General features: G+C 50.9%; 1 protein-coding gene across 5 annotated transcripts in view; it reads left to right on the top strand.

Annotated features, from left to right (window-relative positions):
- Window positions 1-1,113: 1,113 nt before the first annotated feature.
- Window positions 1,114-12,714, top strand: part of ATP2B4 (ATPase plasma membrane Ca2+ transporting 4) — a 116,860-nt gene continuing 105,259 nt past the window's right edge. For 3 of the 5 annotated variants that reach the window (XM_010348901.3, XM_074385001.1, XM_003938311.4), the window contains exon 1: window positions 1,114-1,557. The gene's annotated coding sequence lies outside the window, so the exon portion shown is untranslated. Of the gene's footprint in view, window positions 1,558-2,161; window positions 2,415-12,714 lie in introns of those variants that run through there. The other 2 variants (XM_074385000.1, XM_074385004.1) reach the window with 1 other exon arrangement.

The raw sequence follows: 12,714 nt of genomic DNA, 5'->3' as shown, positions 1-12,714 counted from the left end.
ACGTGCCTTCCGTAAGCAAATAAACATGAGTGAGTGTGCTTGCTGAGGTTGGTGTGGGAACCTGTCAGTCGATGAGGATGTGTTGTTGTGTGAACCAGCTGATGGTGCGTGTTTGTGCTTGAAAAAGCCATAAAGTTCTTTGCAATATCCATGGGTGGCACTGTTGCACAATGCTGGTGGGTGTGTGGGTGTGGGGGTGTGATTAACAGTTTACAGGCTGTGTCTAAGTGTGCATGGATGTCTGAATGTGTGCAAAGTAAAATGGAAATGTGTGCCGGGGTTTGATACAAGTGCAGGAGAATACGAGGGCTTTGAAGTCAGTCTGACTTGCCCTTGAATCGTTGGCTCTGTCATTAACCAGATGTATAACCTTGGGCCAGTCACTCAATCCTCAATTTCCTCAGCTAAGAAATGAGGCTAATAATAAGTACCTTTCAAGATTGCCGTGAGGACTAGAAATGACACCATATAAACGAAACTTTTGATGTCATAAGGGGGCAGCTATTTCCATGCACTGTCAATAGACCTCTGGTGGGTGGGTACAGGGGCAAGAGGGAACAAAACGTGACCTGTATATAAGGTGTGGCGGAGGAGGTGTGTGGGGGGGGGAGGGGTGTGTGTGTGTGTGTGTGTGTGTGTGTGTATGTGTGTGTGTGTGTGTGTATACAAAACAATTTCTTCTCTTTCTCCAAGGAGCCCCTATTCAGACAGGAGCAGGAAGGTGGGAGAGGACATACAGGTGTCCACGGACACCTCGGGTTTCTTGGTCCTGGATCGAAGTGAGTAAGGAGTGAAGAGGCCAGTAGGAGCTGCAGGAAGCCAACCACAGGCAGAAGCTTCCTTTTTTTCCCTCCGCCCAGCAACCGTTGAATACCGCCACCCACATCCACTCCCCACCTCCACCCTGACACCTCCTCCACCCCTGCTCAGCTTTCTTTTCAACAAGTGAGAGCCAGGGTGGCGAAGAAAGCTGAGGGGGGAGAGGATTCCTCCCCTTTCTTTCCCCATTCCCCCTTAAGACGAACCAGGAAGCAACTGCAGGAATCGGGCCACCTTAACAGTAGAGTCATGGTTTGGCCTCGTGCCAAGTCCCACCTCTGTTCCAGCTCCCGCTCCTCCCGTCTCTCTTCCCGCACTGCCTGGGGAGAGCTGGTGAGCAGGAGTCTGGCCCGAGTTAGCTGGAGCTGTTGCCATGACAAGCATTTTCTTAAGAAAGCTCCGCTGTTGAGATCGTCCAAAGCTGGGGGCTGGGAGGGGGGCACGAACTTCCTGGGAAACCATCCCTCCGAAGAGAGCAGGATCAGAGACACCCGCCTAGCTCCCCTGTACCCGGTTTCCTTCAGGAATCGGAGAGGTCCTTCCCATTGGAAGGGCAGGGGGAGGAGACCCAGCCCACTCCCCGGCCTTAGCCGGAAAGGCAAGAGAGCAAAGCCAGCATCTCTAGCTTGGTTGCCACACTGGGGAGACTGGTGGTGGTCACCCCACCCTACCCCCATCCATGGAAACCCGGAGGGAGAGTCCCGCTTGGAGAAACCTGGATCTTTGCTAGAAAGAGAGGTAGGCTTGCAGAGAATGAATTGACTCGTGATTTGCAAACTTTGTTTCTTTCTTTTCTCTCAATGGCTTCTAAAACTCCCAGATTTTGCTCTTTCTAGCATACTTCATGCGACTGGTTTTGGAGGGTTTTAAAAAATATGCGCGTGTGCACAGATTTGTCAAATACTGTTTTACCTCTTATCAGTTCTGAGAAACCATATAATGGAACAAGTGATCTTTTCCTAGTTCTTGTCATTCCTGGGCTATGGGGTTAGAGGAATGGAGGGACTCTCTTTTTGACACCAAAATTAAGCTCTTGGAAAAGATATTTATCTCCCTTCCCTCACCCCATTCTGTTCCTGTCCTCCCCTTCCCCCTTGGCTTGGGAATGGGACGCAGGATGGAAAACTGTTGCAAAAATATTTTCCGTGTCTGTTCCCTTTCTCGAAAGCCCAAAATCGAGATGGTGGGGGGGGAAAGGGGGGGACCAAAGAAATCTTCTGCGGGAAAGAGGGGCTGCAGCTGGAACTAGGGGAGGGGCACTCTGGGGCCGCGGGGTGGAGGTGGGCTGGGAGAAGCTGGGAGGAGTGGGGAAGGACAGGGCACAAATGAAATTTCTTTAGCTTTGCAGAGAAGCCTCAGCAGTTTCTCTGTGCTGCTTGCAAAACATCCTCAGACTTTCACATCTATAATTAGCTGTGGAAAAAGCTGGGAGTTCCCTCGTACCGCTGTTGTTTGAGTGCGTGTGAGCGTCCAGAACCAACTGTATGAGTGTCTCCGAGGGCACCGCCCCATACATCCATCGCAGGTCCCAAAGGGGAGGAAGGAGAACGGTGAATTGAAAAGTTTCCAGTTCGAGGCTGGAGACTGTGGGGCTGGTGAGTGCTCGGTGGACGGGGTGGGCCACAGGCATCCGTGGGTGGGTCCCTGAGCGTCTTGGGTCACTGCCTTGGCTAGCCGAAGGGCTAGGAATTAAGGCCGGGATTGTCCTTCCTGCCCTCCCTTCTCTCTTTCTCGGTCTCTCTCTCACACACATACTTGGCTCACTCTTGATAGAGGGGGCTGCTGGCTTCCTTCCCCGAGTCCAGTCTGACCTCATACACTCCTCCACCGCTCTGAGGGCACCCGCTCTTCTCCAGCTGGGTGTGGAGGGCGCAGGAGTGCTCAGCCACATCATGGGAGAGGAGTGGGCACCGCTGGCCACAGGCACCTCGCTCCTGGGCATTCCTGCAGGACTTACAATAACTTGCAGACCTGATGCCGGCGCCTGCTGGCTGGGCAGGGGGAATGTCAGATGAAGAAACAGGCCGGCACTCAACTGAGGCCCCTGTGGATCGGGGAAGGGCCAAGGGAGGGAAGGGCAACAAAATCCCATTCTGCAGTGCCCTCTCCTCAGGGTGAGGAGTCTGGGAGTCTAGAGACCCTGGCCCCGCTCCTTCAGCCCCTCCCCAAGCTGCCCCTTCTCCAGCTCTTCCCATTGGAGGCCCTCCTGCAATGCACCCCTCCACTCTGGGCCCTCTACCTGCTGGAAGGGAGGAGACCAGGGTTATTCCAGGCTGGGCCAGGCCCAGGAAAGGAGCCCGGGGGTGACGAGGGGCTGGGCCCACAGCGTTTAGGAGCTGGGTCTCCTTCCTCGGGCTGGGTCTCCCCCACAAGCAGGGTCTCCCTCCTTGGCTGAGGGTGGTGGCTTGGAGAACAGACACTGGGAGGGCAAGAAGGATGGTGGCAGCTTGGTAAGGGGTGTTGCAGAAGGTGGCCCTAAACCCTGCAGCACACAAATCTGTGCGAATCAGGCTGGCGGGGAGGAAACACCTGCTTTCAGCCCCAGGGCTTGGAGGAGTGGTAAAGGCTAGAGCTGAGAAACTAGAGGAGAAGGAAGCAAACGAGTTGTCGGAGAGCCCATCTGGGGTTGGGGAAGCAAGGCGAGCCGATTTTCATTTCGAGGTGTTGATTGATCTGACTGCACCCCCAGGCTGTAGGCTAGACAGCTCTTCCCCACCTGCATTCTGGTCGAGAAGGGCCTGAGGCCTTCCCCAGTGGGCAGGGATCCCCAGACCGAACGCCTGTGTTCTGGAGGGAGGGGATCCATTTCTTTGCGCCTCGGGAGTCCCATCCTCCCTGCCACCATCTTGCTGAGGTACAACCCCCAAAATCACGCCGCTTCCGCAGCGGCCTCCCATCGTGGGGGCCCACAGTGCCACTATTCCTGCAGCCGGCCTTCCCATTTTCAGGAATCTGATGAGGGGTCGATGCTGAAGGGCTCGGGGACGGCTTCTCCGGGAGGTCGTTATTCAGCGCGCACCGGGGCGCCTGCTCCCGCGGCTTTGAGGCCGCGGTGGCGCCCAAAGCGGGAATCGGCTCCCGCGGCCCCAGCCCTTCCCCCGGGGCTCGGGGCAGGATCGAGTGCGCGCCCCCGGGGCCCCTCCGCTCTTGGCGGCCTCTGCGACCCCGCCCCGCCGGCCTCTCCGCCGCTGGGCTCCACCCTCCCGGGCTCTGCCGTAGTCTGAGAAGTCCGAGGAGAAGGCGCTCCGAGCTGCGAACCCAGGATTCCCGCCTCCCAGGTCGTGCCGAGCCCCAGTCCCTTCTCCCTTCCATTTACCACCACGTCTCGGGATTCAAGGTCAAGTGGGAGGCGCACAGCCCGTCTTACCCCTGGGACGCCCGGCGCCCAGCGCCGAGCCTGGGACGTTAGAGCTCTGGGTCAGTGCGCGCTGAGAGAATACGGGCAGTTTGGGGGGCTTGGAATCAGCCTGATGCCAGCGGGTTCCTAACCCGCCGTCTGGCCTCCAAGTTTCCCTCTGCCCGATGGAAAGCCTGCCCTCCATGGTAGAGGTGACAGGGCGTGGCTAGGCAGATTTATCACATTGCTGTGCTCTTTGTCAGTAGAAAACCAAAATAGGAGGGCCCAGTTAGGGGCGGAAGGAAAGCAGTTAGAATTTGCTGGGTGTGGGTGCTGGAAGAGGTAAGGCGGGGTGTAGGGGCTGGACGTCCTGGGCCAGGATATCGGGAGGCTTTACTCTTCCCCACTCCCACTGACTGGGAGGTCCCCAGAGGAACAGGGGCTGGGCTGCTCCCTGCCACCTGTCAGCAGGTCACGCCTTCCACCGGAAACCGCCTCTTAGTCAAGGATTTAGTTTCCCTCCAAAACTCCAGAACCCAGAAGGGCCCTTTTCTCTCTTTTTTTTTTTTTTTTTTTGCTCCTGGCACCCAAAGACATGGATCAGCCCTCTCCACTAGGAAAGAATATTGCAGACCCACTAAGCAGTGGACAGAGGAAAGGATCTTGTTCATTCTTGGTCCCCAAAATGACCAAGACAAACCCAGTTAGCCAAACCCCTAAAAATCTGTTTGGCCGAGGTTAGATTAGCCCCAAGTGTTTGACCTTGAAGGGGAACACTCCACCCAGAGTCTTAACTGCCCTTCCCTAGAAGGATTCTTCAGGCCATCCGAATTCTTCCCTCCAAGGATGCCCGTCAGGCAAGGCTCCCGGCCCAGCCCAGTCCCCTGCTTCTTAGACCAGCATTGGTTCCTGTCTTCCCCAGTCAGTATTTGGTGGGTAGGGGTGAGACGGAAAGAGGGAGGAGAAAAGCAAGGCCCCTGACTTGTCAGACTGGGATGACAAGCTTTCTCTGGTCATTTCCCCTTTTCTGCAGGTCGTAGGATTGGAGCAGGCCCTGGGGCTGGAGTCCAAAATGCTTGCTTGGAATGTTTTGCCCTTGGCTTCCTCTGCCAGCATCATCTTTGTGTCCTCTTTCCTCGTTCTCTTGTGTGAGCCATTCTTGTTCCACTGACTTATTTCCTCTGCACATGTTAAAACAGAAATGACAGGGACTTTCTATTTCCGCCTCTACCTTAAGCCAGTCCTCTGTGTTCAGCCTACATGAACTTGGGTTGAGGAGGGAAACCAGGCAGGCTCTAGTGAGAACCAGAGCCAAGGGCTCCGGGTCAGGGAAGAGGCGGTTGAGAGGCAGTCTATGTGTGAAGGGATAGTGGAGAGGCCAAAGGAAAGAAAAGGGGTGAGCACATAGGTGTCAAGGAGCAGAGCCCTCATTTTTACTTCCCCTCACCCCAGTTTCTGTCTGCCTGAGATCCTCAGCCTCGTCACTCACCTCTGCTCTAGTTTCCTGAGTTTCATGCACAAATCCCTGGGACAACTCTGGGAACATGAACTGGGATGGGATTAATCAGACCCTCTTCCTCTTGCAAAGCTTCTTGCTACTTCACTTGGTGTGTGAAAAGAGAGTTGAGAGTTCATTGGCAGGGAGGTCAAAGATGCTCAGCTAGGTTCAAGGAATCTCTCAGCTTAGAACACCTCATAGCAAGGTATCCCGAGGTTGCAGAATCAACGCCAGGAGTACAAACCAGTATTACACCCTTAACGAAGCTAGCCATATCCAGCAAAACTGCATACACATTTACCCAGCAATCCTGCTTCTAGAAATCTATCCAGAAGATGCTCATTCACAAATATGGAAAGATATATACAAGGTGATTTTTTTTTTTTTTTTTTTTTTGAGACGGAGAACAAAGTGATTTTTTTCTTGGAGATGGAGCCTCCCTCCGTCGCCCAGGCAGGAGTACAATGGTGTGATCTCAGCTTACTGCAACCTCCGCCTTCTGGCTTCAAGCAGTTCTCCTGTCTCAGCCTCCTGAGTAGCTGGGATTACAGGCACACGCCACAATGCCTGGCTAATTCTTTGTATTTTAGTAGAGGTGAGGTTTCACCATGTTGCCCACGCTGGTCTTGAACTCCTGAGCTTGCCAGCCGCCTCGACCTCCCGAACTGCTGGGATTACAGGCATAACCCACTGTGCCCGGCCACCATTTTAATTTTTGAACTAGAAAAAGTATAACCATTCCCATTCCTGTCTATGTAAACTATTTACATCTTTAAAAAATTAAAATACATCCTCAAGAAAGAAAAAGCAACCATAAAGCTAACCACAACAGAAGCAGTAACTCTAACCAAATATCAATTTGATTACAAAAGAATTAATTCAAGTACTTTTTTTTTTTTTTTTTTTTTGCGACGGAGTTTTGCTCTTGTTACCCAGGCTGGAGTGCAATGGCGCGATCTTGGCTCATCGCAACCTCTGCCTCCTGGGTTCAGGCAATTCTCCTGCCTCAGCCTCCTGAGTAGCTGGGATTACAGGCACGTGCCACCATGCCCAGCTAATTTTTGTATTTTTTTTTTTAGTAGAGACGGGGTTTCACCATGTTGACCAGGATGGTCTCGATCTCTTGACCTCGTGATCCACCCACCTCGGCCTCCCAAAGTGCCGGGATTACAGGCTTGAGCCACTGCGCCTGGTCCTCAAGTACTTTTTAAGCCGAATACTCTGATTCTATATTCTTTGTGGAATTTATATTTTAAATAAATAAATAAAAAAAACTACAAAGAAATCTTCACCTTGGTAGATATGTTATTGGTCATGGTATTGGTGTCATAAATTGGAAACTATCTTTTGTTTATTGTAGGATAGATGAAATGAGTAACTATGGTGATATTGCTGGAAATCAGGGTCTCACTACGGAAAAAAAGAGATATAAGTATGGAATGGAGGGTGGGGAAGAAGAATCTTGCGGGGTTTTTTGTATATCTTGTCTGTCTGACCACTTAAAAGGGTCTAGAAATAATGTTGCCTAGTAGCACTGAATACACTCAGTACCTGGATTTTTATTTCTAAGTACCACTTTCCATGGGGAAGGTTGTGGGGAACAGTGCTCCTTAAAGAAATGACTAATTCCAAGTCTGAGACTGGGAAAGTACAAGTGAACTATATTGTGCCAGAAACCAGAAGATGCTCATGTCATGACATGTTGGCACAGGAGCTGGCTTAAAGGGGCTCCTGCCAACCCTTTGAAACATATTGAACATTCAGAAGGATAATGGTAATAGATTGTAACACATTCAATATTAAAAATTCCTTGAGTCTGTTTTGACATGGGCAAGGAGGAACGGGACGGAAAACTCTGAACACAAATGCCAACTAGGCCAGGCACAAGACCTCACTCCTGTAATCCTCCCACGTTGGGAGGCCAAGGCAGGAGGATCTTTCGAGCCCAGCAGTTTGAGGCTCCCATGAGATCTAATCATGACGCTGCACTCCAGAATGGGTGATAAAGCAAGACTCAGTCTCAAAAAATTAAAAAGTAAATGCCAGTTGGGCGTGGTAGCTCATGCCTGTAATCCTCGCACTTTGAGAGGCCCAGGCAGATGGACCACTTGAGCTCAGGATTTCGAGACCAGCCTGCCCAACATGGTGAAACCCTGTCGCTACTAAAAATATAAAAATTAGCCAGAAATCGATTGAACCCAGGAGGCAAAGTTGCAGTGAGCCAAGATTGTGCCACTGCACTTTCAGCCTGGGAAACAGAGCAAGATTCTGTTAAAAAAAAAAAAAAAAAGTAAATGCCAACTAATAAAATCTAGTAGTAATGACAAAATTTTTCTTTAAATTTAAATTACTTTTTTAGGAGGCCAAGGCAGGCAGATCACCTGAGGTTGGGAGTTTGAGACCAGCCTGACCAACAAGGAGAAACTGTCTCTACCGAAAATACAAAATTAGCCAGGCACGGTGGCGCATGCCTGTAATCCCAGCTAGTCCAGAGGCTGTGGCAGGAGAATCACTTGAACCCAGGAGGCAGAGGCTGTGGTGAGCCAAGATCACGCCATTGCACTGCAACCTGAGTAACAAGAGCAAAACTTCATCTCAAAAAAAATTTTTTTAATTTAATTTTTAATTCACGAATACTAGTTTCATCTATGTGTTTTTTGTAGACATATTTTTTGCAAAGACAGAGTTTTGCCATGTTACTTAGGTTGGTCTGAAACTCCTGGGCTCAAGCAATTCACCTGCCTCAGGCTCCCAAAGTGTGGGGATTATAGGCATGAGCCATCACACCCGGCCCCTTTTTTAAAAAATTTTATTTATTTATTTATTTGAGACAGAGTTTCACTCTTGTTGCCCAGGTTGGTGTGCAATGACACAATCTCAGCTCACCACAACCTCCACCTCCCGGGTTCAAGTGATTCTCCTGCCTGAGCCTCCCAAGTAGCTGGGATTACAAGCATATGCCACCATGCCTGGCTAATTTTGTATTTTTAGTAGCAACGGAGTTTCTCCATGTTGGTCAGGCTGGTATCGAACTCCCGACCTCAGGTTATCCACCCTCAGCCTCCCAAAGTGCAGGGATTACAGGCATGAGCCACCACACCTGGCCCCCATTTATTTTTGAAACGGGGTCTTGTTCTGTCACCCAAGCAGGAGTGCAGTGGTGCAATCATAGCTCACTGCAGCCTCAAACTCCCAGGTTTAAGCAATCCTCCCACCTCAGCCTCCCAAGTAACTGGGACTGCAGGTGCACGGCACAGTGGCCAGCTAATTTTTTTTTTTTTTTGCAGAGACAGACAACATAGCCAGACTCCATCTCTACAAAATAAAAAGTTAGCTAGGCGGTGGCTGTGCACCTATATGTAGTCCTAGCTACTCAGCAAGCTGAGGCAGGAGGATAACTTGAACCCAACAGATCAAGACCACAGTGAACCATGATCGTGACACTGCACTTTAGCTGGTTGACCAAGTGAGACCCTGTCTCAAAAATAAATAATAAATAAATGTTTAAAATGGTGAAACTAAGTAAAGGGTCTGCAGTTGTCTATTGTGCTGTTTTTTTCAAGCTTTCAGGTTCTGAAATGTTTCAAAATACTTTGCCAGAGAGAGATGTCAATGCCAGAGGCACTCCTAGATTCCTGGTCTCTTCTCACCTAACTGCGAAACTCCTGACCAAGAGAAGTGTCTTTTCTAAGCTGTTGAGTACAGAGAGTCCCCATAGAGCACACAGAGGGATCTTTTGAGAAAGTAATGTCCCTTAGGAAACCTTCCTTCCCACCCTCACTGCTCCCCACCTACGGGCTCTTCTGTCCAGATGGGAGCAGCTGGTCCCTGATGGGTGGGCCACAAAGGGAGGAAGGATCACAGGCATTCGCCCACCATGCCATGGAGCCAGCTGAGGGAGGCTGCGGACTGAGGGCTTCCGGAGTCATCCACCTACCTTTTGAGGAGGGGGGTCCCAGGTGTAAGAGAAGAAATTCACCAAATAGCCCAGAGGTTGGTGCTGACCAAACCTTTAGCGTTACTTAGTATTCTCTAATTAGGTGATTCTGAAAGAACCCAGCAAGCAGGGCCTGCCCTGAGCCTTCATGCCTAGCCTAAGCAAGCCTTTCCAGGCACTCCCTTGGCAAGGACAGCACACCTGGCTGTCCTGTCATTGACCCAAATCATTGTGCTACTCACCCCGCCTCCCTCCCCATCCTCATCTTCCTGGCTCTGGAGAGAGATTGAGTTTCCAGGACAGCTTCTTACTCTCTCTCTATCTCTGTCTTCTCCTGAAAACCCTGTGGCTAGTCCCTACATGACTCAGGACTCTTTTTATGTAGGCTCATGTAGGTGAGGGCCATTGATCCTTTAGTCAATTCCCCTTCTGTGTTGGTGAGGGAGCCTGAAAGAGCGGGAGCCAGGAAGTTGGAAGGGGGCAGACAGGGAGGAGTTTGTTCTCGTGAGCTGCCAGGCTTGCCAGAAGAGCACGGGACTGGAAGTCAGAAAACTGGTCATCTGGACTTTTGTCTGCTGTGTAGCCTTGACTAAAGCAGGGAGTATCTCTGGGTTAGTTAGTCTACTACACTGTTACATGAAACCAAGTTTGGATATATAGACATTCCTGATTCAAGACCCTCCTCTCCTTTATTTTTATTTATTTATTTTTGAGATGGAGTTTCGCTCTGTCACCAGGCTGGAGTGCAATGGCACCATCTTGGCTCATTGCCACCTCTGTCTCCCAGGTTCAAGCGATTCTCCTGCCTCAGCCTCCCTAGTAGCTGGGACTACAGGCACACGCCACCATGCCCAGATAATTTTTGTATTTTTAGTAGAGATGGGGTTTCACTATGTTGGCCAGGATGGTGTCGATCTCTTGACCTTGTGATCCGCCCACCTTAGCCTCCCAAAGTGCTGGGATTACAGGTGTGAGCCACCACTCCCGGCCTAAGACCCTCCTCTTCTATAGAAAACAAAGGAGTGAACCCAGTGCGGTGGCTCACACCTGTAATCCCAGCACTTTGGGAGACTGAGGCGGGCAGATCACAAGGTCAGGGGTTTGAGACCAGCCTGACCAACATGGTGAAACCCGGTCTCTACTTAAAAATACCAAAATTAACCAGGCGTGGTGGTGCACACCTGTAATCCCAGCTACTTGGGAGGCTGAGGCAGGAGAATTGTTTGAACCTGGGAGGCAGAGGTTGCGGTGAGCCAAGAGTGTGCCATTGCACTCCAGCCTGGGCAACAGAGCAAAACTCCGTCTCAAACAAAAATTAAAAAAAAAGAAAAGAAAACGAAGGAGTGAAACTCTCAATGCCCAGATCAAACTCTTGTCACAAATAGAGTCTAGCACAATGTGACAACTTGCAGCCAAGTCCCATCCTTCTGCCCAGGATGACGAGGGCAAAAGAAACCAAAAGGCCTCTGCCTTCGGACTGCCACCGTTGACGTTTGGGAGTAGAACAGGTTCTAAGACTTCCCACTTCCACCTGCTGGGAACTTCAATTAGGAAGTACCTTCCAAGGCTGCAATTCTGCTATGTTCTAGGCCGGAAGCGAAGGAATATTAGCTAGGGGTAGAGAAATTCAGACTTTCACAAAGTTTCCTATTTTCTAGGGCATGTGATCCCCCAGAAAGTTAGTAGATTGAACCATATGTAAATGCCAATATACAACCACTTTTGACCTACAAAGGCAATTTCATGTAGCTCAACCTAACAATGTTACCCTACACTAGAATAATGTCAGTGGGATTGCAGTCAGTGTTTTGAGCGGAAGAGATTAGGTTTTCACCTGAGCTGTGGGTTGGATTAGAAATTTGGGCAAAGTCGCCAGCTGCTAGGCCAACTTGCCCTCCATCCCAATCCAGACTTTCAGCCCTGGAGGTAGACGTGTTGGCAGAGGCTGGTTGAGATTCTAGCATTAGCCTTCCCGGCAGGTGGCCGGGGAGGCTGCCCGAGGTAGAGAGGAATGTACCATCCATCTGTAGCCTGCTATTCTTGTGTCCTGAATGCCCTGCTTCATATCTTGGGAGCTGAAGACAGAGGAAAATTTAAGAAAGGAGGAAATAGGAAATACTGGCCCTATTCGTCTCCTGTCTAGTGGAAGATGAGAGCAGAAACATGTACTCGAAGTCTCATCTGGCACAGGGACACATGGCTTAGGGATGGCTGGTAGCTGCTAATAGGATGGCTGGGGGCTGAAGGGGTGTTGGTGGGAATGGGGAGACCAGAATTTGGCAGAGCTCACCTGGAAATTATTCATGGAGGAGGTGATTTGCCAAATAGGATTTGAAAGAGAAAGGATAGAGTTGCTGGAGGAGGGGAGGGGAGACGGGGAGGAAGGGGCGTGCTGCTGCATCCTGACTGAGGACACTCGGAACGTCCTGGAGAGTCGGGTGCTCTGGCAGGTGAGGGAGGCTGTCTGCTCCCACTCGCTGGAAAGCCTCCAGCCTTTGTCTGAGCCAGCGTGGGTACTGTGGGCAGGATGGCATCTGGCCTCAGCGGCTGCCTGCCGCCTGTCTGCTCTCCTGGCACTCATGGACGATTAGGATGATTTTTTTGACGTTTTCTCCCTGCCGTCTGTATTACAGCCTTTTTTGTGGGAAGCACTCATACGACATCTGTTAGGATGCAAGGACAGGCACAGCAAGCATCCATTCCAGGAGCTTTCTGACCTGGTACAGGGGAAGCTGGTCACCAGGCTTTAGGCTGGTCACCAGGTTTTAGGCTGGTCACCAGGCTTTGGGCTGGTCATCAGACTCATTTTATTGAGACAGGTACTTGAGATGGACAGAGAACTGGAACCTCAAGACTTGCCCAAAGACACTGGGTGAGTTTGAGGCAGACCTGGGGGTATAGCCCAGTTCTCCCCACTCCAAGACTGGGCCCTCAACCCCATCACTGTAACACTATGTGACCAGATCAACGCCAAACTTCCAGACGTCCCTGGTACCCAATGTCTCTACCCACATGGCAAAGAGAACCATCCCCGTCCCTCTGAGGATGATGTGAGGTCACGTGCTAGGAGCACTTTGGAAGACAGAGTCTAGAAACCATAAAGGTGCCGTACCGTGATTGTTG

This window comes from Saimiri boliviensis, chromosome 14 (genome assembly GCF_048565385.1).
Source record: "Saimiri boliviensis isolate mSaiBol1 chromosome 14, mSaiBol1.pri, whole genome shotgun sequence".
Classification (NCBI taxonomy): domain Eukaryota; kingdom Metazoa; phylum Chordata; class Mammalia; order Primates; family Cebidae; genus Saimiri; species Saimiri boliviensis.
This window is presented reverse-complemented; position numbering and strand designations above follow the sequence as displayed.